The sequence below is a fragment of the Puntigrus tetrazona genome, chromosome 18, assembly GCF_018831695.1.
Source record: "Puntigrus tetrazona isolate hp1 chromosome 18, ASM1883169v1, whole genome shotgun sequence".
Taxonomy (NCBI): Eukaryota; Metazoa; Chordata; class Actinopteri; order Cypriniformes; family Cyprinidae; genus Puntigrus; species Puntigrus tetrazona.
In genome coordinates, this window is record NC_056716.1 from 26227873 (window position 1) to 26251932 (window position 24060).

Here is a 24060-nt window from a genome sequence, read left to right on the forward strand (position 1 = left end):
GTGAAGATTATAATATGGCAACATTTTTGTTGAAACAGTGACCATGTTTTTCATGATTCTTTGATAAATAGAAAGTGCAGAATTTATTCAAAATAGTTTTTTAAACTATGCTTTACAATAGTCTTGACTTTTGATCAATTTAAGTCATGCATGTTGAATAAAAATATTAATTTCTTTAAATAAAAAAATCACATTGACCCCAAAAGTTTTAATGGTACTGTACATTAATTTATTATAACTTAGATTCAACAAATTAAGAAGTAAATTCATATAATCCACTAATTAGGTCTGTACTCACTAGTCCTTTAGTGTGAGATAAATTCATTCTGCATGACAAAGTTGCAGTTTTTGGGGCTTGTGGGTTATGGCAGCTTGTTTTAATTATGAAAGGCCTCTTGTGCCCTTCTCTAATATGCTGTTTACAGGGGACTGTGTGAGAGAGGAGATCAAATCAGACTCAGACTGTGAACTGTAGTGGATGAGGAGGCGGCTATCGACTCTTATCTTAATTGGACCCATTAAAGTCTTTCTGGTTCAGCAGGCAGGCTGGATCTAGCCCGAGTACTGAGGGGGAGATAGATTAGAGATGGTACCTCCTCAGGCACAAAACTCAAGTAACCCTGTCTTTGTGAGAAATGATGGAAAGTTTTTCTGACAGTGGGAAATGATATCGAGTCCATGCTACCCTGCAGACTTGGCTAACTTCTCAAAGGGATTTCTTTATTCTGAAACAACTCTGATGATATATCTAACAATTTTGAAGGAAAATTAAGTCGACGAGAACGATTTTAACTTTGCAGAAGCAGTGACTGTAGCTATTAATGGACTGGCTACTAATAATGAATTCAGTTACAAAAAAATCTAGCAAACTACCTTCTCTTTAAACAGCTTCCTAACCAAAATGAAATCTCAAAAGTGGCTTATTTGGAACCGACTTTCAAAGGCAGCAATTCCAAGCATAATTCCTTCTCATATGAAACACCTAATCCTATAGACCCACTTACAATTTATTTCAATAGAGTTACCATTGCTAAGCTAACATACACTGTGTAAAATACTCATATTTTGTAATGTATTTTTTTATGTTAGACTAGTCATAGTTATTTGGGTACAATTTGGATGGAATTTAATTTAATTAGACATTTAGATAATTTCCCAGCCTTGTACACCATCTTGATTTTGGAGTGTTTACAGTGCATTAAAAGACTGTCAAATCTTTTTCTTTTTTTTTTTTTTTTTTTTTTTTTTCAGTATTAGAAAGGTAACAGAAGGCAAGAAAGGAAAGAAGCAGCATTATCCTGTATAATTGTTTTATATTGGACCTGACTTTGTTTTTACAGGAAATTTAAAGAGTGTGTCCACTTCTGTGGAATGTGTGAAATGGAGTTGGGGGTTTTACCAGAGAGATGGGTGTCTTTTGGGTGGGTGGTCTGCCTCCTCCATACTTGTTTGAACAGCACCACACCCCGAACCACATTTCTCAGCTTTCCCCACAGGAAGTATCCCCCTCTGGTGGAGGGAAGGCCATGTGCTCTCCAGAACAGCCTGGGGAAGAAGAGCACAGTGAGACACACAAAGACACACACACACACACACACTCATATAGAGATTAACTAAATAATTCTACAGTGCAACGCCTCTCATTATCTTAAGTAGATTGTGTTCTCTCTCAAGGACTAGCTGTAATTACTCTGATAGAATTGGAACAACACTCAGCTGCCCGGACTTATGTCTCTGTGAGTGTGTCCTCTTGGTATTTTGGGACGTCTTGCAAAGCACACACAAAAAATGGTCCCCGGGGAGATGATTGCTAGTCTAAGCTTTTGTCTAATGATAACAGGCATGAGAAATAGAGTCACATGCCAAATGCGCTGCCAGCTAGAGGCTCTTGAGCATCAGCCTAACACACCTACGCAGGATAAATCTGTTTTCTCTCTGCTTGTTTTGAAAAAGTAATTTTACAAAAAGAAATTAAACAAATTTGTCACCTTTTGAAGAAAACTAAGGCGGCCCCAAGATGTATTTGCATACTTATACACTTAAAATATATTGATGTCATTTCATTAGATAACAAAATGTCAAACCAGGTGGCATTTACAAACCAATTATGCCAGAGCAGCGGTTGGGTTGGAACTCATAAATGGGTTGCTGATCTGTCCTGATTCTGTCTGTTCTAGTTAGTAGGCTAGTAGGGAAAATGCTAAAAGCAAAATTGCAACTAAAGATATAATTGTGCACATAACATTTAATATAAAACCCATAAACATGCAAAAACGTTTGCCATAAAATAAATATGTTGACTAACTTCTAAAATTAGGAGAAAACAATATCTTATATCTTTTGTTTCCATTTCAGTGCAAATTAAAGTAACTTTTGTAAAATCTATTCAAATCAGATGTGACATAGTTTGCATGACATTTTCTTGTCCTCAAATATCAATATCAGTATAGATAATATGTGACCCTAGACCACAAAAGGAAAAAAAAAAAGAAAAAAATATATATATATATATAAACATAAATATATTAAAATTTATTATTTTTTTTGCTTAGTAATAGGCAAAATCTACATTTTCAAATGGCTGTATCTCAGCCAAATATTGTCCTATTATAAAATTGTATATATATATTTATATATATTTATTTAGCTCAATTTCAAAATGTTTTTGTTTTGGTCCAGGGTCACATATATGTATATTTATTTAGTATTATTTAGATTGCTCACGCTCCTATGTAACATAAAAACATGAAAACTATTCTTACCCTGTTGTAGTATCCATAGGTAATGGCATTAGGCTGCACTCCGGCTTTCTTCATTTCAAAAGAACCCGGACAGCAAGAACAGGCTGTCCATACTGCCCACACAGCTGCATCAGGACCCGATAACACACCTCCATTGAAGCAGAAACCAACCATTACTTTCAAAAACCACAACACCGGTGGAAATTTCCACTGTCTAGGTACAGCACAAACTGTACTGGCAAATCCAATCAATAGAGACTGTTAGGCGATTCTACCTCATCAGGGGGCTGCAACTTTTTGTCCTGCATGTTTCTCAGCACGTCGTAAGCAGTGTGCAGCGCCCGCACCTTGGAGTGGCAGGCGCTGACATAAGCGGGCAGGCAGATGAACCACAGGCCGTGACAATGCCTGAGGAGACACTTGGACCACATCTGTGGGATGGAGGAGTATGTCTTAGCCATCCTCTGGGCTGATTTGATCTCCTACAAAGGGAGGATCAGAGAGAGGATGGAGCATTAGAGAGGAGGGGGAGAGATTTGACAAGCGGCATCATGGGGTGTGATTTGGATGAGATTATCGTTTGAAATACCAACCTGTTGGGAGCGCCTGAAAATGGCAGCTGGGCTGATGGGACTGATGTGTCTCACGGCTGATGTTGCTTTGGGGACTCTGGGACCATCCTGAAGCTCACAGAGTTGGGGTTCAGTACCGAAAAACCACTGTAGCTGCAAGACATCAAGAGAGCATGCTAAGCTTGTACTTGATTGTTATTGTCAAGTCACGTCAAAGTTTATTTGTCAAAAGCACAATGCTAACATGCAGCACTAACTGCAGGCAATCGATATTGTTTCTGCAGTTTAGAGAGGATTATTATAAAGATACAAATGCAGAATTTAAAAGTTAAAAATAAAATATAATATTAAAGTTATTTATTTTTGTGCTATGTTTATGAAAAAAGTAGACATATTAAAATTCTACAAAAAAACTTAAATAAAACAATAAAATAAAATGTTTGAATAAATTCACAAAATGCATGACAAAAATAATAGAAAATCTCTTTACAAAGCATTTTAAAAATTACAAAGCATTTTAAAAATATGAACAGCATACCACATCTTTAATGTCAAGACACTCCATTGCCCATTATAACAAAATAGTACCAAATCCCGAAATAACAGATCCACTTAATATTATCACATGCTCTCTAAGGAGTGTGCATTACTGCTTTAGTGAGAGTTTCTATGGACAGACGATCCTTAGAGGGGTTTATTCTACATACCGCACCCTGGGAAAGGTTTAGAAGGGGATTATGCTATGCTACAATGCCATCTGTGGTGTGGCACACTGTTTGTGTGCACGGTGTTGTAGTGTGCATGGGAGTTTGTCTGTATGAAGTTTCTGTTGTACCTATAAACAATAGGTGGCTCTTCTCCTTCTGGAAGTGCTGGCAGCTCTGGAGGGGTGATGTAGACCGTGTGCTCGCTGCGGTGGGATTTGTCAAGCTCAATAAGCCTCGTGTCTTCTGGCTTATCGCTGTCCACCTAGAGTAAAAACACACTTTATGAGATACAGTTTTTTGATTCCACTAGAACACAAAGTAGAGGCAATGACCCATGAGGAAAGTAAAATGTCGAAAGAGGAACCAGAGAAAACATTTATAGCAACTGAAAGCCTTAAAAAAGCCTTATCACTTGCTAACTTACTCAGTACTACTATATATTCAAACAGACACATCACATGTCAATGCAGAGCTACAGTTTGGTCAGAATTGGGAACTGAATCTTGAACCAGACACACATATTGCCATACAGCCATGCCAAGGATTTTCCACTGTCTGGCCATGTTGAAGTTTGCCAAGTGCAGATGATCTGATCTCAGATCAGATGAAGCACTGGTGTTAGTGTAAATGACCCTGATAATCTCCCACATTGCTGCATCCGACTGATCTCACATCTGTACCAAGAAGCTCTGATCCTCCTAGTCTTCATCCAATCCTCCCCATCTGCCTCAGACGCACTACAAGTGCACTGACCTGGACTTAATGCCTAATGTTGTATTGCTTGAGGGGTGCGAAACCATCGCAGTGCAATTTATAGGCTAGACAAGGCTTGGAGGAGCCAGTGTGCATTTAGCCTTCAGACAAAGTCTGTCTACAAGCCCTGTAAATGGACCATAAATGCATCATAATGCCTATGCCACTGTAATACACTGGCTATCAAATAAAGCATGACTTTATATCTATTGATAGAGGAAAATCAGTTTAAGTATCTGTAAAGCATTCTCTGCAAAATGGTTTTAGATCCTATTGTTAAAAAAAAAATTAGACAATCAATAAGAGCAATAGAACAAATCAAGCTCTTGCAGAACTTGCCAAATGAATTTCCCTGAGAAGGTTTTAGATCAATCAGTGGCTCTTTTACCAGAGAAAAACAACATTGATGACTGTGGCATCAATTAGAGCTCTCTGTAATGCACCAGGATGCCAAAAGGCACTTTCCATCAATACAGTACAAAATGAAGTCTGAAGTCCATTTTCAACAAGTAGTCAGTAAAAGCAGGTACTTAACCTTTAGAAAATGTGGAAAAATTCTACTTCAGGCAGTCAAAGTAGATGTTGTGTGAACAGTTTTATTACCAGCCTGATTTTTCTCATGATATCAATTATATATATATATATATATATTTGTTTAGCATATATATCTTTAGCACATATGATACCTCAGGAGGTAAAAGTGCTGTATTAGCTGTTTTATTGAAAGCCTGATTTTTTTTATGTTTCTTATTTTTTATGCATATCTATATCTACATCGATTTGACCAGAAATTTGTTTATTGCGTGAGAGAAAACAGAGCAATAGTACAAATCTAGCAATGTAGGACATTTGTTGCCAGGGACAACAGTGTAATAAAGAGTTTAAAAATAGTTTCAATAATATTCCACAGCAGAACACTACGGTTGTTCAATTACAATCAAGTATTTGAGAGAGCCTTGTAATAATTATACACTGAGCTGTACAATACGCTCAAATGTGCACCGTTTTCAACACTGAGAGAGCTTTGAACAAACGGTTTGAATACAGAGGCAGCACCAAAATTAAACATTTCGCCTAGATACTCAGAAAGATGGTTATGTATTACTAAATTATGATAAACTTTAAAATTGGTTCATTGGATCACTGAGGTGTCACACTGTAACCAATTGCTTTCAGGCCATAGTGGTACATGGTTTGTCCTTTACCTCCCGGTTCCTTTATAAATGTCCTCTGTGAAAACAACCCACAAACTGTGTCAGTTTAAATCAGCTCAAACTGTCATTTTCATTACCACCACAGTGCTAAAGAACTGTCCTCCAAGGTCCTCGCATAAGAGAAGGACAGGCCAGAGCAGGATAAGTGTGACTTTCACTGATGGCAGCATAATTGAAAGTGTAATACAAAGAGCTGCACATTCGTCTTTACTAGCACACAACAGCCTTGTGAGGAGGACAGGTGAGAGATGACTCCTGCTCCTCTAAACAAGAATAAATTGTGCCCCTTGTTGAGACGGATATAAATGTACTACAAAGGCACAAAACAACCATCCGGGAATATATTTGTCTGCAGTTTACAAAGGAGACAACTTGCAGCAGTTCACTGAAGATGCAGCTTCAGATGCGCAGTCTGGATCATACCGAGAAAGGGCATAACAGTTTTTAAAATAAGAAAACGCAGCGCGTAAAGCACAGAAAAATTAATTATGCATGCAGGAACTCAGTGGTTCTGCAGAGACTCTGATCTAAACAGAAATGTTTTTAATTATGAAGGCAGCAAACATGCATCTTCAAAGCCAATATTCATAATACCAGCTATGAATCACCACACCCATGGTGAAACCACAAAACAAAAACAGGTCATGTCTGTCAGCTGAGGTCAAAAACCTAGGATGAGGGTTTTTCTTCTTAAACAGTCCTCATTACATTGAACTTTATTGAAAGGATTGCCCCTTGAGATCTGTGACCCTATTTTCAAGGGTCCTGATGACAGTCCTAATATTTTTAGATATCATTGATATAAATTAAGTAAAATAAAATATTTCTCATTGCCACTAAAAGCCATTTTTGTAATCAAGGGTAAGTACTCTAGTGACTATTTTCGGTTCTGCAATACATCAGAAGTTAATAGACACTGAATTAAGCAACTTACCTTCCCCCTTTCTCGTGCACCGAATAACTTTCCACGCAAGCAAGTGAACATAAAAGTTTAAAGAGAAAAGAGAAAAGGAAGTAGTGAGAAAAGCAAAATAATAGGACAGGCTGTTTAGATGAAAAGCCAACGTAGAAAAGAACAAACGAGAGAACAATTGCTCACAGAAAATTAATAACCTGACATAAGTAAGCTCAAGGGATCACAACAGCACAGCTATTAACGACAACATTTCCCCTTACTGTTCTCACAAATCATGCCGTGTACACTTCCTTGAACTCTTTGTATTTTTCACATGCTCTTTGCTAAGAGCCTGGGGTGTAGTTTAAAATGGTAACTCTTTGTGCGCTTTGTAGAAGCAGTTAATACTGAATCTAATTAGGTGGCTTATTCTGGATAAAGGCATGAGATGTATTTCTTAGCGGAAACAAAATTTCATACCTTGTCAACACAGTCATCAAAGAAAGCAAGGCTTGCATCCTTATCGCTGACAAAAGAGCACTCCTCGATGAAACGAATGAACATCTGAGTCTTGGTCATGAGGGAGTAAAACTTTTGATGGGATCGATCACGACTCTTCAAAAGCCTGCAAAAAGCCATATCGAAAGTCAAGGAGATCAAGAGGACAGTCAGAGAGGTGCCATTACAATAAAAAAGTGATTACATTCATTAATTGATTACTATAATTCACCGCCACAGTTGTCCATTGAGATTAAACATTTAATCAGTCAAATATAAGAGGGCGTGTCATGAATTACGTGTTGTTTACTGTCGTCATTGAGAAAGCCAGAGTTCACACTGTGTGAAAGATGTAATAGATTTTAACTTAGGGATTACATAAGAAGCTGCAGATGTGTTCTCAGATATTCTATTAATCATTGCAGTTTGTTGGACCTGTCAGGCATGTCTAATTTCCAATGGGGCTTTATCAAAATCGCCACAATAATTTCAAGCCTGATTTAAGCCAGACTCCACGGGCACAGGGCCAGATTTGAGCATTCTGAGCAGCTGCTGAGCTTCAGCATTCCACTAATGCATCACAGTGGACTCACTGTATGTGGTTGGGTCAAAACAAGATTTTAATGCATTGTTTTTTTGTGTTTTGATGCTGATGAAGCAACCCCATTACAGCTGTTCCTGATGTTCACAAACAACCTGAAACATCGAGACAGGAGAAATAGGAATCAGGCATCACGTCCATCTTGGCTGCTTACCTTGCAGATCAAATAGTGAACTGGCGTCAGTTGCTTTTTCAGATGGAGCCTGTGTGATGGGCAACAGGTATGAACGGTAGCCTTTCAAGATGGCTGCCATGAAGCGCAAGAAAGCCTCCTGGATCTCAAGCTCCAAGGTTTCAGACTTTTCCCACCACTGCCAGGTTCCCGCCGCCTCATGAAGGCCTCCATCTGTCCTTCCTCACGACTCATATGATAACCTATGGAAGATTAAATTACTATTTCTGAACTTCCATTTCAGATTCAGTAAGATTTTCCTTTATTTTCATTTCAAAATATGTTAAAACAGAACACATTTAAATTGGACTGCAATTTACTATAATTATTGTAATTACTGTATTTTTGCTCAAATAAATTCAGCCATAGTAAGCAAATAAATCAAAATATTACACCAAATAGAGTACAAGGCAACTTTCATGCACAAGGAGAAATGTACTGATAATGTCTAGGTTATATACGTAGCATATCTCCGTAATGAAGATATAGTAGGCTCCATTTGAGATATGGGTGCAGTACATAAGCTCCTTTCACGTCACTTCAGAAAGGTCAAAAAAGATTGTAGGCTTTGTCTGTTATTAAACATCCACTCAACAGACACATAGTGTTCTCTTAAAAATATATGGGAACACAGTCACTTAGCATACAGAAACACATCATTTTTATTAAAGTTTACCTATAAATAATCTCTCTCTTAAGGCCCAATTCTATGAGTCAGTACATTCCAGTACAGGATGTTTTTGAGAACCAAAATCACATTGAATAATTGAGTTCAAAGTCTGGTTCAAAGACTGAAGCATCAATCAGCTCTCATGTATTAGATAGTATTCCAGCACTCAAAAAAAGGCTTACTTCGCCTCTATCTAGCCAACTGCCCTCGTCTCTAAACCTCATCAAATCTCAAGGATGACTGGTTTTGCTTTTACTCGGTCAAGCATTCATAAAACATTGTTAGGTAATAAACATGATACTGTCAGAGCCTAAAAGGACAGTAGAAGGCCAATAAGAGTGGTACTTTCTGTGCAGTGAAGTGAACTCATATTGTCATGAAAAGGAGAAAAGATAAGTGAAATCATTTCTTGGTTGACACCACAGTGACCCGTCCTTACTAACCCGCATCCAGTTGCTGGTAGAGATTGCTGAGAGTGTTGATCAGATGTTTACAGGCTTTTCTTGGCAGGATCTTCCAGGTCAGGGATCTGCGCTCTTCTTTGCTGAAATAGGCCACACATGTTTAGCATTTGTGAGGGTAAACAGGAGTCCATGCCCGTGAACAACATAACTGAAGGCTGCTATATAGTTTCAATGTAGCTTTTACAAGGTCTGTAATCTTTAAGGTGAATACAGGCAAACAAACAACACATGCGCATGTGTTTAACACATGGTGGTACTGACGGTCCTATCTTTACTACAACATTCCTCACTGCTCATATATCCTGACCCTGATCTTTTAACCATCTGCATAAAGATAAAGAACGGTATTACTTGGAATTTCACTTGAAAAATGTTTGCTATTGCTTAGAATTTCTGATGAACATAAGCACTATTCATATCACAAAAGACACCAATCATCACCTACACTGGGAAATTAGTGTTTACTTTGTGGACTTATGTGATAAAAGATGACTTCATCTCAACAACATAGGTCAAAAAGGTCAGTAGAGGCTCTCCTGGGAACTCAGAACTATGAAGAGGTAAAAAGGTCACTCACTGAGTTATAGTGTTGGTGTCCAGGTCCACACAGCTTATGTCCGTTGGTGGCTCATAGAGATCAAAGTACCGTGAATCCACCCCTACAATAAAAGGGCATGGAGCGCTGAGCACATCTGCCAGGGCCAGTGGGCAGAGAGGAATGTATGGGCACGGCCAGTGGAAGGGAAAAATCATCTGTGGAACACGTAAAATAAGTTCAGACAAGGCACAGCCAAAGGTGGGACAAAAAGCAAAAGAAACTGATACTGTAAGAATCTTAAAATAGAAATAGGAAAGGCAAGAGTGAAAATGAATAGTCTTCCACTCACCGACACCAGGGCCTCGGTAACGCTGGTAAGAACAGCTGGGCGTAAAGAGTGAACTAGGATCTTATGTTCAGTCACAGCCAACACCAGAAGAGTCGCTGCATTTTTTGGGCCGAGGTTCAACAGCAGTGTAGAGAGCCGTCCGCCACTGTGGGCAGAGAAAATAGGCATGTAAACAATGCATACTCACTAAAAATAAAGCCAAACCAAAAATACAAAAACAAACCACAACAAAGAATAGCAAAACAAAACAAAACAAAACAAAAACATAACATAACATAACATAAAAACCCAAAACAAAACCCAAAAAACAATGAGATGAGCAATTGATCTGTGTTCAGGTAATTGCTAAATTCAGAAAAAGGAGTCTCAACATGCTATAACTATATCACACTTAACCAGGTCCTGAGAAGTATCATTTCCACACTTCATGCTTTGATCAGCATTCATCTGACATGGTCAGTGTATCTTGTGTCTGATTTACCTCAGAGGGAGCGGAGAGGAAACAGGCTGGCTCAGCATCAGGCTATCATGTGGAGACAGCTGTGAAAAACAAGCACACAAACAAGCGGTCACAGTGAGATGAGGGCCAGGTTTGGCAGCTATTTGACCACACAATGTCATTTGTTTTGACACATTCAAGAAAGATGGTGATCAAACTAAGATGCCATTTGCACAAAACTCACCTGCACCAGGATACGTGGCCTTTGTGGGGAAGGAAAGGAACCTTGTGCATGAAATGAGAAATATGCCTAAGGACAAATAAAAAAACACTTTTAGTGTCATAAAGCGTTTAGCTCGGCAATTTTGGCTAAAATTGTCCTTATAACTCACTTTTCAATGGGCAGAGTGTGTGGACCTGAGATGGAGTATCGGTAAAGAAAGGTCAGAAAGTTACGGAAAGCATCAAAAAGGGCCAGTGAGAGAGAAGGCAGATGCTTTTGTTGGTGTGAACAGTCATGGATCCATCAGGCCTGAGCCCGTTAGCCTGCAGGCCCAGCTGAGAACACTGCTTGTCAGTCAAATGTTCTTCTGGGTAGGGCTCATAGAACTGGATGGCGGCACCGTAAACCTAAAAGACAGCAAAAGACAGACTCATGAACACCTTCTAGGATTTGAGATGGTTTACATTTTAGAAAACAAAAAAGCTTTCTTGACACCCTCATGACGTTATTACATTTCTAAAGTGCACAATGGCAACTATTTTAGACTTCTTGAAAGCAATCACCAACAGTATCTATTTCAAAAGGCTTTTCTCAAATCCACCCAGTGAGAAAGTGATACGGAAGATTTATTTTTGCAGACTTTTAGATCAGAAATATCTCAGCTTAGCCATGTTTCTTTGAAGCCGCTCACCTAAATGAATAAATTATACAATACTGCAGCACAAATAGCCTTGAGACTTGTTCGGCTGAGGAGAGTGAGCTGAGTGTACTGATGTGTTTGACATAATTGAGCTGACCCAAACAGCACTTTAGCAATGCATTATTAAACAGGCCAATTACACATGTTCATCTTATTTTCGATTCTTTTCTGAGGCCCATTATTCATGGGCAGTTTTGATATTCCGCCCGCTGGTTTCTAGCTGCTTTAAATTCTTCAGCACATTGCTAAACCAGACAAGACAATTCACCTTCTTCTGTGTCTGATTTGAATGATGGTGCTGCAGTAAAAAGAAAACCTGCAGAAAATCTAAATGTTTGTGCGTGCTCGTGCGTGAATTTTTTTCTCTGTACCTTCTCTCCAGAGGCGCCTGTGAGAACGAATGTCGAAAAGACAGGAAGAGAATATTTAGTATGAGAGGGCCAGCACTCAATCGACGCTCCCCATCGGCAGGCAAAACAGGGAACGGATTCAGGCAAAGGAAAGGAATCATAATCCTCCTCTGGATATCTGGACAAAAGACCTGCACACACCCCATACAAACCCTCAATTAGGCTGTATAGCTCAGTCAGAGACAACAGTTATTACTGATCCTGCATCGCTTGCTTTGTAATTAATTACTTGACCCAGTCTTCCATATGACAAGCTAATCGCAGGAAGCAGTTAAAGCCTAGATTTTTTGCTGCTGAGAGCACTGAGCTTAACAATGACATCATGTTGTTCTTGCTACATGGGAGTATCAGGTTTCATTCATCTGCAGTCGTATCCTACTGCTCTGATGTGAACGCATCCTTTCCCTCCTACTGTTCATTGCAAGATGCACAACAAAAACACAAACTGAAAAACAACTCAAGACGACAGAGATACAATACCTGCTTTGAATGCAAGTGTGTTGCTTTTGGCCAAAGATTTTTGTAGCACAAGTACACAGAGGACCCCACTGTGAAGGCAGAAAAAGAGAAATTAAGTTGATTTTATACGGATATGTAAAAAGGATGATTGCTGTGATCTGATGTTATTACTTATAATTTAAGGAAAACTACCCACGAAAACACTTTGAGCAAGGTTTGACCAATACTAAAATTTTGGAAATACTGATAAGCTGATATTTATAGAAAATCTCTTAAATATTGGCTGACATCACAAAAAAAAAACACATAAAGCCGTGTCTTGGTGTTGAAATACTTATTATTATAACTAACGTTATTTTTGTGCCTGACCTTGTTGAATGGGAGTTTCAGATGCAAAATTTATGGGAGGAGATTATTAAAATGAATCGCGCTTGTGCTCGTCAATTAACTGGTATTTGCACCATTATTTAACACCCCAAAAAAGCACGTTTTAAAGCAGGTGGTAATTTTCTCTTGGTAGATTGCACTGGTCATTATGGAAATGATCTGACTGCGTCTGTGTTCTTTAATGCATGAATTGTCAGTAAATCACTTATAGAATTTTCTCCTCCCATCAGTGGTTTTATGGAATTTTGTTCTAATGCCAATTTACCCCATTTAGTAAATCTGGGCCTAAATCTTTAGATTTTAATGCAGTTCAGTGCTTCCTGTCTGAACAAGGTTCTTTGATTAGCAAGAATTCCATGGATGACCAGTACTGCTAGAAAAACTATCATGGGCAAGCATTTTTCCTCTAAACTGGTCATTTAAGCAGGATAGGGTGACAGTTCAGCTCACCATACTGCTGTTGAGATTCTTGTCCACCTTGCAGAAAGCATGCGGTGGTGTCTCTCCTTGCCGGGAACAATGACACAGATGTCTGTGACAGCCAGCGTGGCGTGAGAGTGATTCTCAGAAGCACGCCGATATGTTATGTAGATCCTTTGGGAGGAGGAGCTACTGATATTAGTGGGGCGGCCAGAGGGTGTGGTCTGTATAATTTGACAGTCCGGCTTCAGTTTCTCCTTCCACTCAAAGAGCACGCTAAGAATCATGAAACAAAGGACATGAGGATAGTAAAGATTCTGCAAAACAAAAGTGAAAACACAACAGGTCCCAAAACCAATTGAGCTGTCTCATTGTCTACTGCCTGCATTATAACTACCCTAAAATACAGCATCCTAAATGGTATCTGCAAGAGACATGACTTATTCCAGTAGAATTGGATTTTAGCATGTTGCTGAAATAACTACATGATATTCTAATAAGCAAATTAGTAATTAGTTAAATATTAGTTAAATATAAAATTTTAAGAGTGTAGTTGTAACGTTTTCTCTTCAAGAAAAATGGGTACATTTATAGTCAGTATCTTTGTCTACAATCTTTTGTCACCGACTTTGTCAAAGAACAGACTTTGCTTCAAGAAGACGACTTCCAATACTCTCTAAGTAGGTAGCTTACTAGGTTTTGGAACACTCTTATGTGAAGATTAGATGTTTTACCCCAAGTCTGTGAGCGGCGGTTTGTCTCTGCCTCTCCTATAGCAGAGGAAGATCTGCGGCCCCATGAGGCTTCCTCCATTCAGTTCGGCAGGAAGTCCAGAGGGGGTGCATTCAACGCAGATATATCCTCGAGGTACTTCCTCCCCTAGGGAGCGAATCACCACAGCCACATCAGTGATGGGCGCCTTTAGCTGGGCTGAAGTCCTATGACCTCCATCCTCAGGGTGGACATCTTCCTCGAGGGGCTTAGACGAGTCGGTGAGTCCTGCCACCACAAAGTAGTCTGCTACACGAAGGCTTTTGTCTTCCATCTTCGATCATCCCCATAAAACGAGGACTATATATGCTGGAAAAAGAGAGTGATGTAAACAGAGTGAGCACAGAAATGTGAAACTGCAGCCTAATAAACACTCTTGCTTAATAATGCCAGGTGTTCAGATTCGAACATCCTCACGAATGAAAACATCCTTCTTTAAACCGGGAGGGATTTTTAAAAACCAATCAGCATATGCAGTGCGAGTTATACAACACTCCTAGGAAATACCATTCTTACCCTGGATACATTTACTCCCTTATGTGCTTAGAAAAGGATATGACCATTACACATCCACAGATGCAGAGCACATATTCATATAACAATCTTTGTGAGAAATATAAACTGGACAGACGGAAGCAATTAACCGTTCTTGCTGGAGAAAAAGGAATATTTCCTATTATGCTTTTGAATCATGAGTCATGTAGTTTGTACCTGCTCAAGTGCACAGGAAGGAAGAAGAAAATTACTTGAAAAGGTCAGACAACAAAGGGAATTCCTTTTATATGCATCAATGTGAAGTTTGTCACCATGAGCCTCACTAATACAACAAGCACTGATATCTTAATTAGAGATTCCCTTCTCTTTCAAAAGAGGCCTGGGGCTTTTAAAATACTACAAAATCTGACTTTTTAGAAGCCATTACTCTAGTCTTCAATGTCACATGATCCTTAAGAAATTATTATAATAAGCTGATTTGCTTTGTACTGCATAGTTTTTTACTAGGGTACACAAACATGAATTTGGAATAAGAAATGTTTTTTAAATATAAACTTTCTAGTGATTTTCATCTAATACAGAGTACTCTTACATAAATAAATAGTAGTGGTCTTTTTTTCCCTGATCGAATATTGAACTGTACCAACGTGAGCCTAGAAAAGTAAACCATTACACGCCTAGTACCATCGTCATTATAGTGGACACCATCTGAAAGGTCTTTGGTGTCTTGCAGCTTTATAGCCAATGGCTTCTCTGTGATTTACAGTAATGGTCAACAGAGTCATGGGACATGGCTTAAGAGCTTAGGAATTGAAACTAACCTACTGACTAGTTCTTTTGCTATGACGAAGTTGAGCAGTAAAGAAATTTATTTTATGAGGAACCAGTGATGCTGATAATGTGAAACAGGAAGTTGCTGTTTCTACCAAATATTTTGGAAATGGTGACAAATCACCGGCAAATTTTATGATCCTGGTTAGATGCCGAGAATAAATACAGGCCTTAGAACTCTAATCCTTCTCATCCTTATAAACCTTTGGGCTTTGAAGGAGGGGTCTCTAGAACACTCTCTCTGTCCCTTGTCCAGCGACACTGACAAAGACACTGATTCACACTTTGTTCCAGATGTCCCTCCTATAGCTGATTTCACATATTGTGCTCAACAACATCACAGCAGACATAACATAAATCCATCAATCTGCTTGCAGAAACAATCAAAGATCCAATCACACCCACATTGTTCTAGACATATACAACAGAAAGTCCACCAAACACAGTGAGGAGAAAATGTAGCAGATGTGTCACATGTTATGTGAGAGATTTAGGATTATATATAGACATAATCTCTCGGTCCAACAACCACGCCATCCACAGAGACTGACTGTGCCCTCTCTACCATCAGCAGAGAGAAATTATAATCCTCACCATGGCAACCATGAAGAAAAGCCAGCAAATATTCATGATTCGCCTTAAAAATGTAATGGTGGAGAGAAAATACTTACATAAAACTAATAAAAATGAGTCACAGAGCAGAAAGCTCACTCTTTTGGTAGGGATAATGATGCAGTAATGAGGACCTCGCAATCACAAATCAACCGTTCAATAACAACTGCTGGGGAGGAAAGGAAACAGCATAACCCGACAGGTTAGAAAGAAATTCTAGGCAAATTTGGATAAACATGCAGAGAGTTATATTGTCATTATATTGTAATAAGGCATATTGCGCATTGGAAAGCCCTGAGGCAGATTTCATTGTTATGTGATGCAATTACAGAGACTCTTGCTCTGACTCAACACTTTTCAGATAACTCATAGGAAGTCACTACTTTATTGAGAAACACCATGGCAACGTCAATGAGGAACTCAAAAACGCCCGGATGTGCGTTGGAAATGGCACTTTCATCAGACAAATCAACATGGGTCCTACGCAGCGGAAATCCTGGCATGGAGAACCCATGAAAGAAAATTACACTTAATGCCTGAGCCATCCTATCTTGCTGCTGAGAGAGAAATAAGGAACTCCTTTACTTCTCTGATCTCCGACCGACTTAATACTTGTCATTCCAAAGAACTGGAGTAAGAGATCGATGGTTCCCTTTTCCAGTTTAAATGACTGGACAGTTCCAGTTCACACAGTACAGAAAGCACAACGCAATACAGAATGATGCCACAGAATCGAAAAACAGACTCACATAATGGACATAAATCTGACAGTTACAGGAGGCCGTGAGTGTAATCATGATGTGATCTAATTCATGGGAAAAACAAAGACACTAAAATTATTGAAAAATTATAAATGTATTATTCATCAAATGCTAATAGTATAAAAAAAGAAACAAAACAAAAACAAAAGGCTGAAACTGTAGCAGTAATTTTCTGACAGAATATTATTCAGTGATTGCATATTTACAAAACAATGCAGTTAAGTGCACTTTTATGGATGTTTTTACAGTTTAGTATTATATGATGTTAAAATAATAAAAATAAACAAAAATCAGCTCTCATGGTGATGTTTCAACCAAACTGGGCCTTGACCTAAAAAGACTTTGACACTGCTCATTTTACATTAAAACTCCTTCTGCACAAAGTATATCTTTATGACTCATTATATCAGAGCAGAATAAACAAAACAAAAATACTCACAGCATAACAAACACCATTTTCTAATAATTTTATCTTAGTACTGCTGTAGGAGGCACATGCTAAGCTTTGCCCTTCTTTCACCAACCTATGTCGTGTAAGAGCAACAGGATAAGCCAATTTAACAGCCTGTCCATAAAAACAAGTGTGATCTTATCCAGCTGTGCTGAAGCTATGGGCTGTGGTCCTGGGTAAGGGCTCCGTGGACCAACAGGCTCCCGATACTGCACAGTTCTGGGACAGCAGGGAGGCCTGGAGGAAAACACAAGAAGGGGAACTAATGCAGCACATTTGGCCGAGCATCTGGTCCTGCTTAAGACACAGGGCGGACATTTGATTCCTTTGCACCATGCCGGGAAACAAGCAGACATCTGCATACTTCGGATAGGAGGAGGCAGGCAAGCTATTTCTATGTGGAAATGTTTTGTCAGGAAGACTTTACTGAGGTACAGGACAGGCAGGAATTCTTTTCTCTTTAAAGATCCAACTCAAACCCACCTACTACAACTTTTGAGTTAGAAGACACTTATAAAGCCATGCACTTATTCAACCTATTGTCAAGGGACAAATTCTGGCAAACATCTGGAGTTTCAAAACAATCTCTGCCCATGCAGGCTTTCCAAAGTGGACGGGAAGATGAAAACAACCAAGAGTCTTATTACTGAAAATGTTTCAACAGACGTTTCCCTTTAATGTAACATTTACTGTAATGTCATGATGCACTTGAAAGGAACGCCCAACTGAACTAAAGCATACATTTCTGAAGCTAGTTAAGCACATACTGTTAATAATAGTGAACGACTGAAGCGTCATACTTATTAAAATCATACTGATGCTTTAATAATTTTAAAAGGATACACTGGGGAATATTGCAGTTCAACGTGAAGACATGCTTATGAACGCACTGCGCTTTTTAAAAATCTGAATTAAGATACATATCACAATGGCTCTAAATCCTGGATAAAATAAATCACCACAATACATGATGGATGCTGTGAGAAATCTTCCTTAACCTCTCTGAAAAGCATTTGCAAATTTTTCATGCTCTGCTCACCCGGCTTTTTCTTTCAAACAACTACAGCGTCACATTATCACATCAGACAAAAAGTAACTCTTATGATCTGTATTTGAGCATGGCACCCTGTTGAGTAGCTATACCAAAGGATTTAACCCTCATATTCAGAACTGGGAGAACAAAATGTACAAATTTACAAATAAATCATAAAAAATACCACTAACAGATATATTACTACCACATTGCTTTAATGCCTATGGCTGTTTTGGCCTGCAGACCACATCGCACCAGCACTGACATTGTAGTGATCCTTTTATCATTATAGATCCATTTTAAATTCCAGTAAAATAACAGAACATTTGCATGTTAAGCTATATTAATTAACAAATATCTAAAAACGTGGTAAAATAGAAATATGAAGATGATACTGCATCCAGACAGCTGGGCTGGGTCAGTCTTACAATAACTCATAAATCGCAAGGGCCAATGTAATTTACAACAGAAGCTCAAAATCCTGAATTATACCAATAGAAATATATTTCTAATATGCTTCACCGATAAATGACTCTGATCACATGGTGTGTAAATACAGTATCAGAATCAAAACAAGCGCACAATTACGGACGCGTGATGACGGCAATCACTCCATCGCCGGTCAGTCTTACATTTTCATAACACAGATTGACCTAAAACGCTTCGTATGCATCACTTATCGCCTATTTTAACGTTTGGAATTACAAACAGAACGCAAATAAATGTTCGTGACCAATAAATAGATACGAGGATCGTACACTCACTGTTTCAGTAGGTCGACGATTCAGAGGACACGCTCATTGAAACACGGACCGTTATTTTGATTATTAATCACTGGACTGCAGAAGGCCCTTATGTATTTCCGTCCATTTTCATCAGACAAATAAATTATTCCTCTATCACGTATAAACATTTCCTCCGGGAGGGCTGTGCCTCATCTTCCTATACGCTTTCCAGAGATGCGCCTAGCTCCAGACTCACGCAAGCGCTTATGAAAACCTGCCACTGGGGCACGTGACTGCCAGCAAGCCGTGACGTCAGCCAGACATTCCGGGGACCGTCGTTGATTTAATGTGGGGGCGTCCCGACAGGTAGTCCATATAAAGCCTGCGCTGCTAAACGTTATTGACGGAATATGTTTGAAAGTGTTGCACTTGGAAGTGGGATTTAAAGATACAGTCAGTGGTAAATAATAAGCACAAAAGACCCGGAGTTATATAGAGATGCAAACTAAAAATATTCAGTGTGCTTTTGGATAGATAGTGTAGACAGCAGACTAGATCATATAATTAACCTAAATGTAAATAGTGGTAGTGTCAGTTTAGTATATTTGTGGTACTATTTTATTATTATTATTATTATTATTATTATTATTATTATTATTATTATATGTTATAAAGGAATAATAAGTTCTATCTGCTTTCTGAGCAGAAATGTTGAGCTTTTGCACTCCATAGGTCTGCTTTAGATAGAAAAGAACCCTTTTTGTTTTCTATATAAGATGTCACAGAATATGAATTCATTTTATTAGAGTTAGAGATCAATTAATTGTTCTTTTTTGATATATTTAGTTTACAGCTTGTTTAATTAGCCTACAGTTTTTGTTAGTGTTTTATTTGTTTTTAAAATGTATTTTATTTCATATTTAGTTATTTTAGCACATAGATCAGTAGTATAGTAATAAATAAAATAAGTCACTTTATTTCATTTTTATTTATTTTATTACAGTTTACTACTTTTAAATATGAAAAAGCGATCTAGTGTCATTACACAGAAACACTTTGGCTGGGACTGACTATAAGAATTATTTCAGACAACCAACTATTTCAATACTCCCCTTGGACATTATGTCGTAATATGGCAATGTAACATAAGTCAATATATTTTCATTCCATTTTGTATTATTATTATTGCTGATGTCCATTAGCGGTCATTGTGTGGAGGAAGTTTATAGAGTCAGTCTCATCTACATTTTACCCTGCAGGACAAAGTTATAGTGAGTATGGCCTTAGGGGAAGTTTGTTAAACTAACCTGATCCTGCACTGTGTAACAGGGCTTTAGAAATGGCAAAGCAGCCCTCACCAGACACAGAATTGTTTTTAGGTAATGGTATGACCGCCAACAAAATGTGCCACTGACTCAGACGTTCCATGTACCATTCTAGAAGGTCTGATGAGGGCGGATTACTGCTTGTAATTACATTCTTAAACTGTCTCTCAACCTTGACACAGATATCCACTGAAAAGTTGCATTTAAATAGATGATTTTGGAAAAACAACATACTTGGACATATGCGAGATGCTAATTTTGATGTGAGAGTTAATGTGCTGCGAGAGAATGTTTGTTTAGAAAGGTTAAGAGATCAAAAGGTGCTGCAAAGCACCCAAGAGGAATACAGCTACTGAAGGCCATCTTCAAAGTGCTTCAGGTTTCTTCATCAAGACACCCAGAACACTTCCTAAACTGAGTATGAATGATTTAATAAAGAAGTATAAGTGGATGCTTGCTACACCCAACAAGCTGCAAAGCCATAAACATCAGAAGGATTGTGGAGGACATCCACCAGCCCCTTGTGATATAGTCCTGCAGCTTTGTAGGCCTTCCCTAGGCCACATGCTGGCCACCCAAATGCTTGCAGGACTAGAGTTTCCAGACATCAACAGTCAACCTAGTATGGCCTTTTTGGCATCCATAAAATATGGATTTGGAACTTCACTCTGGAGTATGAAGTGCAACATTTCTCTTGTTTATTTTTCACTTCTGTAAAAGCCTTTAGAGTGTTACAGATTTGTTTTGAAGTTTTAATGTTTGGATGTAAGATCTGAGACTGGAGTTGAGCCATTGAAATACATTTTGGCATGGAAGCAGCTGAAAATCTGATTAGAGCTTGAAGGCTGCTGTTGCTGATCTCTGCCTGCGCCTACCACAGAGTTTGATGAAAACCCAGTAGTCTACCAGTGAAATTCAATATAAAGGCACATTTCTACACACCTTCACAGGATTCTCCATTTGTGTTAGCACTCTATGTTTGTTAGGCTAGAAATTGGTTTCCTTTTGAAGTGGAGTTTATACACTTAACCCACTTGTGGTACCAGCTGCTGGCCATATATATGTTACCTTGATGTGTTTATCTAAAAATACGATTTTTTTTGTCTGTACTTGCATTTTAAAAATCATATTTATGTGTTTGGATATGTGTCCTCTGTTTGTGTCTACCTCAGTTTCTCTGTAATTTCCTGTGGAGCTGTAATGTTATTATCTTTCATTGTGTGCTTGTGTATGATTAGAATAACAAATAAACCCAAACTTGAATTTTGAATTGAGGTTGGTGGATAAGACTTTAAATTCATAATTTTGCTATTTGCAATGGCTAATATTCCTATTACATTTTATTGAATTGCATTAAAACTAGTGCTGTCAAATGATTAATCAGCTTAAATCACATTCATAATATGCACAATTTATATATATATGTGTGTGTGTATATATATATATATATATATATATATATATATATATATATATATATATACATCTATACACACATATATTATCTAGTAAATATGTATATAGTGTAATATATTATGTTTATATATGTTAGAATATCTGTAAATTTCTAAATGAACGCTGTATGTGTTTATTTATTATACACAATACACATACAACTAGACAACTTCAACTTCATGGATTATAACAAGAGAGATTTCAATTACATTTTTGATGACTGAACTGAGAAATATCTCCGCTTGCCATTTTATATATTCTAAAATGTAAGCTTCCCCAATAACATTTCACTTGTAAAACTATACCAACTGCTTTAAAGCAAGCTGAAAAGAAACTCTACATAACATTTTTTTCTTCATTGTATATTATGTGTTTATTTTTCCACGTGATCTAAGAGGAAAACACCTAAAATATTAGAATATTTAATAGCGAATAAAAATGAAAAGGCATTACATTGCCCATTGGTTGGTATAAGAACACACTTTACAATGCAGGAAACCCCAACTGTCTGCAGCAGTTGATTATTTTCAAATATGAGTCAGCAACAGGACTACAATAATGGCAGACCTTACAGAATATACATCAAAATGTGTTGCTGATTACAGTCATGTGCTAGTTTGCTGCAAAGCACCAGAGGTGATAATTACTAGAACGTCTCCTGATTATTTTTGAATTGTTTCGATTTTACATTAGAACAGACTATAATAGATATTCTGTGATAAAATGATATTAAAGGAAACATTTCCCAGTCTATATTTTGGCCAATAATCACTGTGATTTTTCAATGTCAGTGATGTTACAACAGAGCACGGAAGGTATGCAGAATCTAAGGCCTCAGTATCACTATTGAGAATAAATAAAATCTCTTTAATTCTTTTTAATTACAGTCTCTAATAATATTTAGGTGCTACATGGAAAAAAAAATGCTGAGGATGTAAATCCAACTTAAAAATCTGAATAAAAAGACTTCACTACACTTATTGTGGGGAAAAAAGTAAAAAAAAAAAAAAAAAGCCATTTGTTAAGCATGCTGAAATAATTAATGAATGTTTAAATGCTGGTTTAAATCTAAGTAGCCTAAAAACTTTCTTATAGCTGTAATCTGTATTCAATAGAGTATTCAAAATAATTGGCAGTAAGTGTCTGGTATACATTGCCAGAAATGCACATGGTTGTCTGTTGTGAGTCACGAGCTTGGGTGCTATGATTGTGCAACAAAAGAAATTATGGAATATGAAATATTTTTAAGAAGTATAATTACAGAATGACTAAATACTTTGGTGGCATTACTGTCCTTTGTCATTTCCACACTATCCACTCATTATAGGTGGCTAAACATGAGATGAATATACATCAATTTGAATCACGAAATATGTTTCCCTTATGTGACTCATTGTGAACCTATGGACTTTCCCATTGCCTTCTCATCTACCTAAAGAAGGTACAACTGTATGTTTTAGATTACTAAAATGACAGGGAAGCCCATTGTTTGTATCTATGCAATCACATGTTCAGTACATTTCAACCATTTTGAATATTTTGTGACTCAAGACACAGCCACAATACTGCACCCTAGTGGTCGTACGTAAGGTTTCCAATGTGCATTATAAATATATTGTATATGTTAGAAAACCTTAAGAATGCGGTTTTTAATTTTATTTCAGACTGATAAGAATCAATATTCGCTTTTCCTTTTTGTAATATACAAAAATACTTATAATAGCCTAAATTAATAATGATTAATTTGTCCCAGTGTTTGAGCTAATCAATGAACCTTTACACAGAAAAGCTTTTCACGTTATCTCCTGTTATATTATTATTAGTAAATCCAAATCAACATTTCTTGGTAGAAAAAGATCCAGTGTTTAGGTTCCACCGAGATTTGAACTCAGATCGCTAGATTCAGAGTCCAAATTGGGCAATCATTACACTCATGGAAACTGCCCTCTATGGCCCACACTCCAATTTACAGTTTTTGATGATCAAATACGCAGTGATCAAATACAAATAATTTTATGTTAGCTCCTCCTGCTAGGTTCCTCTTCAATGAAAGTAGTGCATTCATTCTCACAAAAAAAAATCTTTAATTTCTGACAAAGCACATGTTACATGTCAAACAATAAAGTCAGTATTTTAACATGAAAGCACTTGGACACGCTACTGTTTGCTGCAACAAAAACAAAATTTTGTCTTTGCGCAATATACAAGTGCATTTCTTTACATTATAATGGAATCTCGCCAAGCAATAAGCTTTGTTTTAAAAAAAAAAAAAATAATATTATATCAAGGCTTTTGTTTAACATTCTGTAAGCTCTAACCCGGAAGACTTCAGGAGTTGCTCGCTGGGTCGCCTGCTTGCTAACTTGCTATAGCATGGCTGCAGCCTAAT

The 24060-nt window shown here is 37.7% G+C and overlaps 1 pseudogene; it reads right to left on the reverse strand.

The window, feature by feature from the left end:
• Positions 1 to 19074, reverse strand: part of LOC122362628 — a 28702-nt pseudogene extending 9628 nt beyond the window's left edge.
• Positions 19075 to 24060: the final 4986 nt, after the last annotated feature.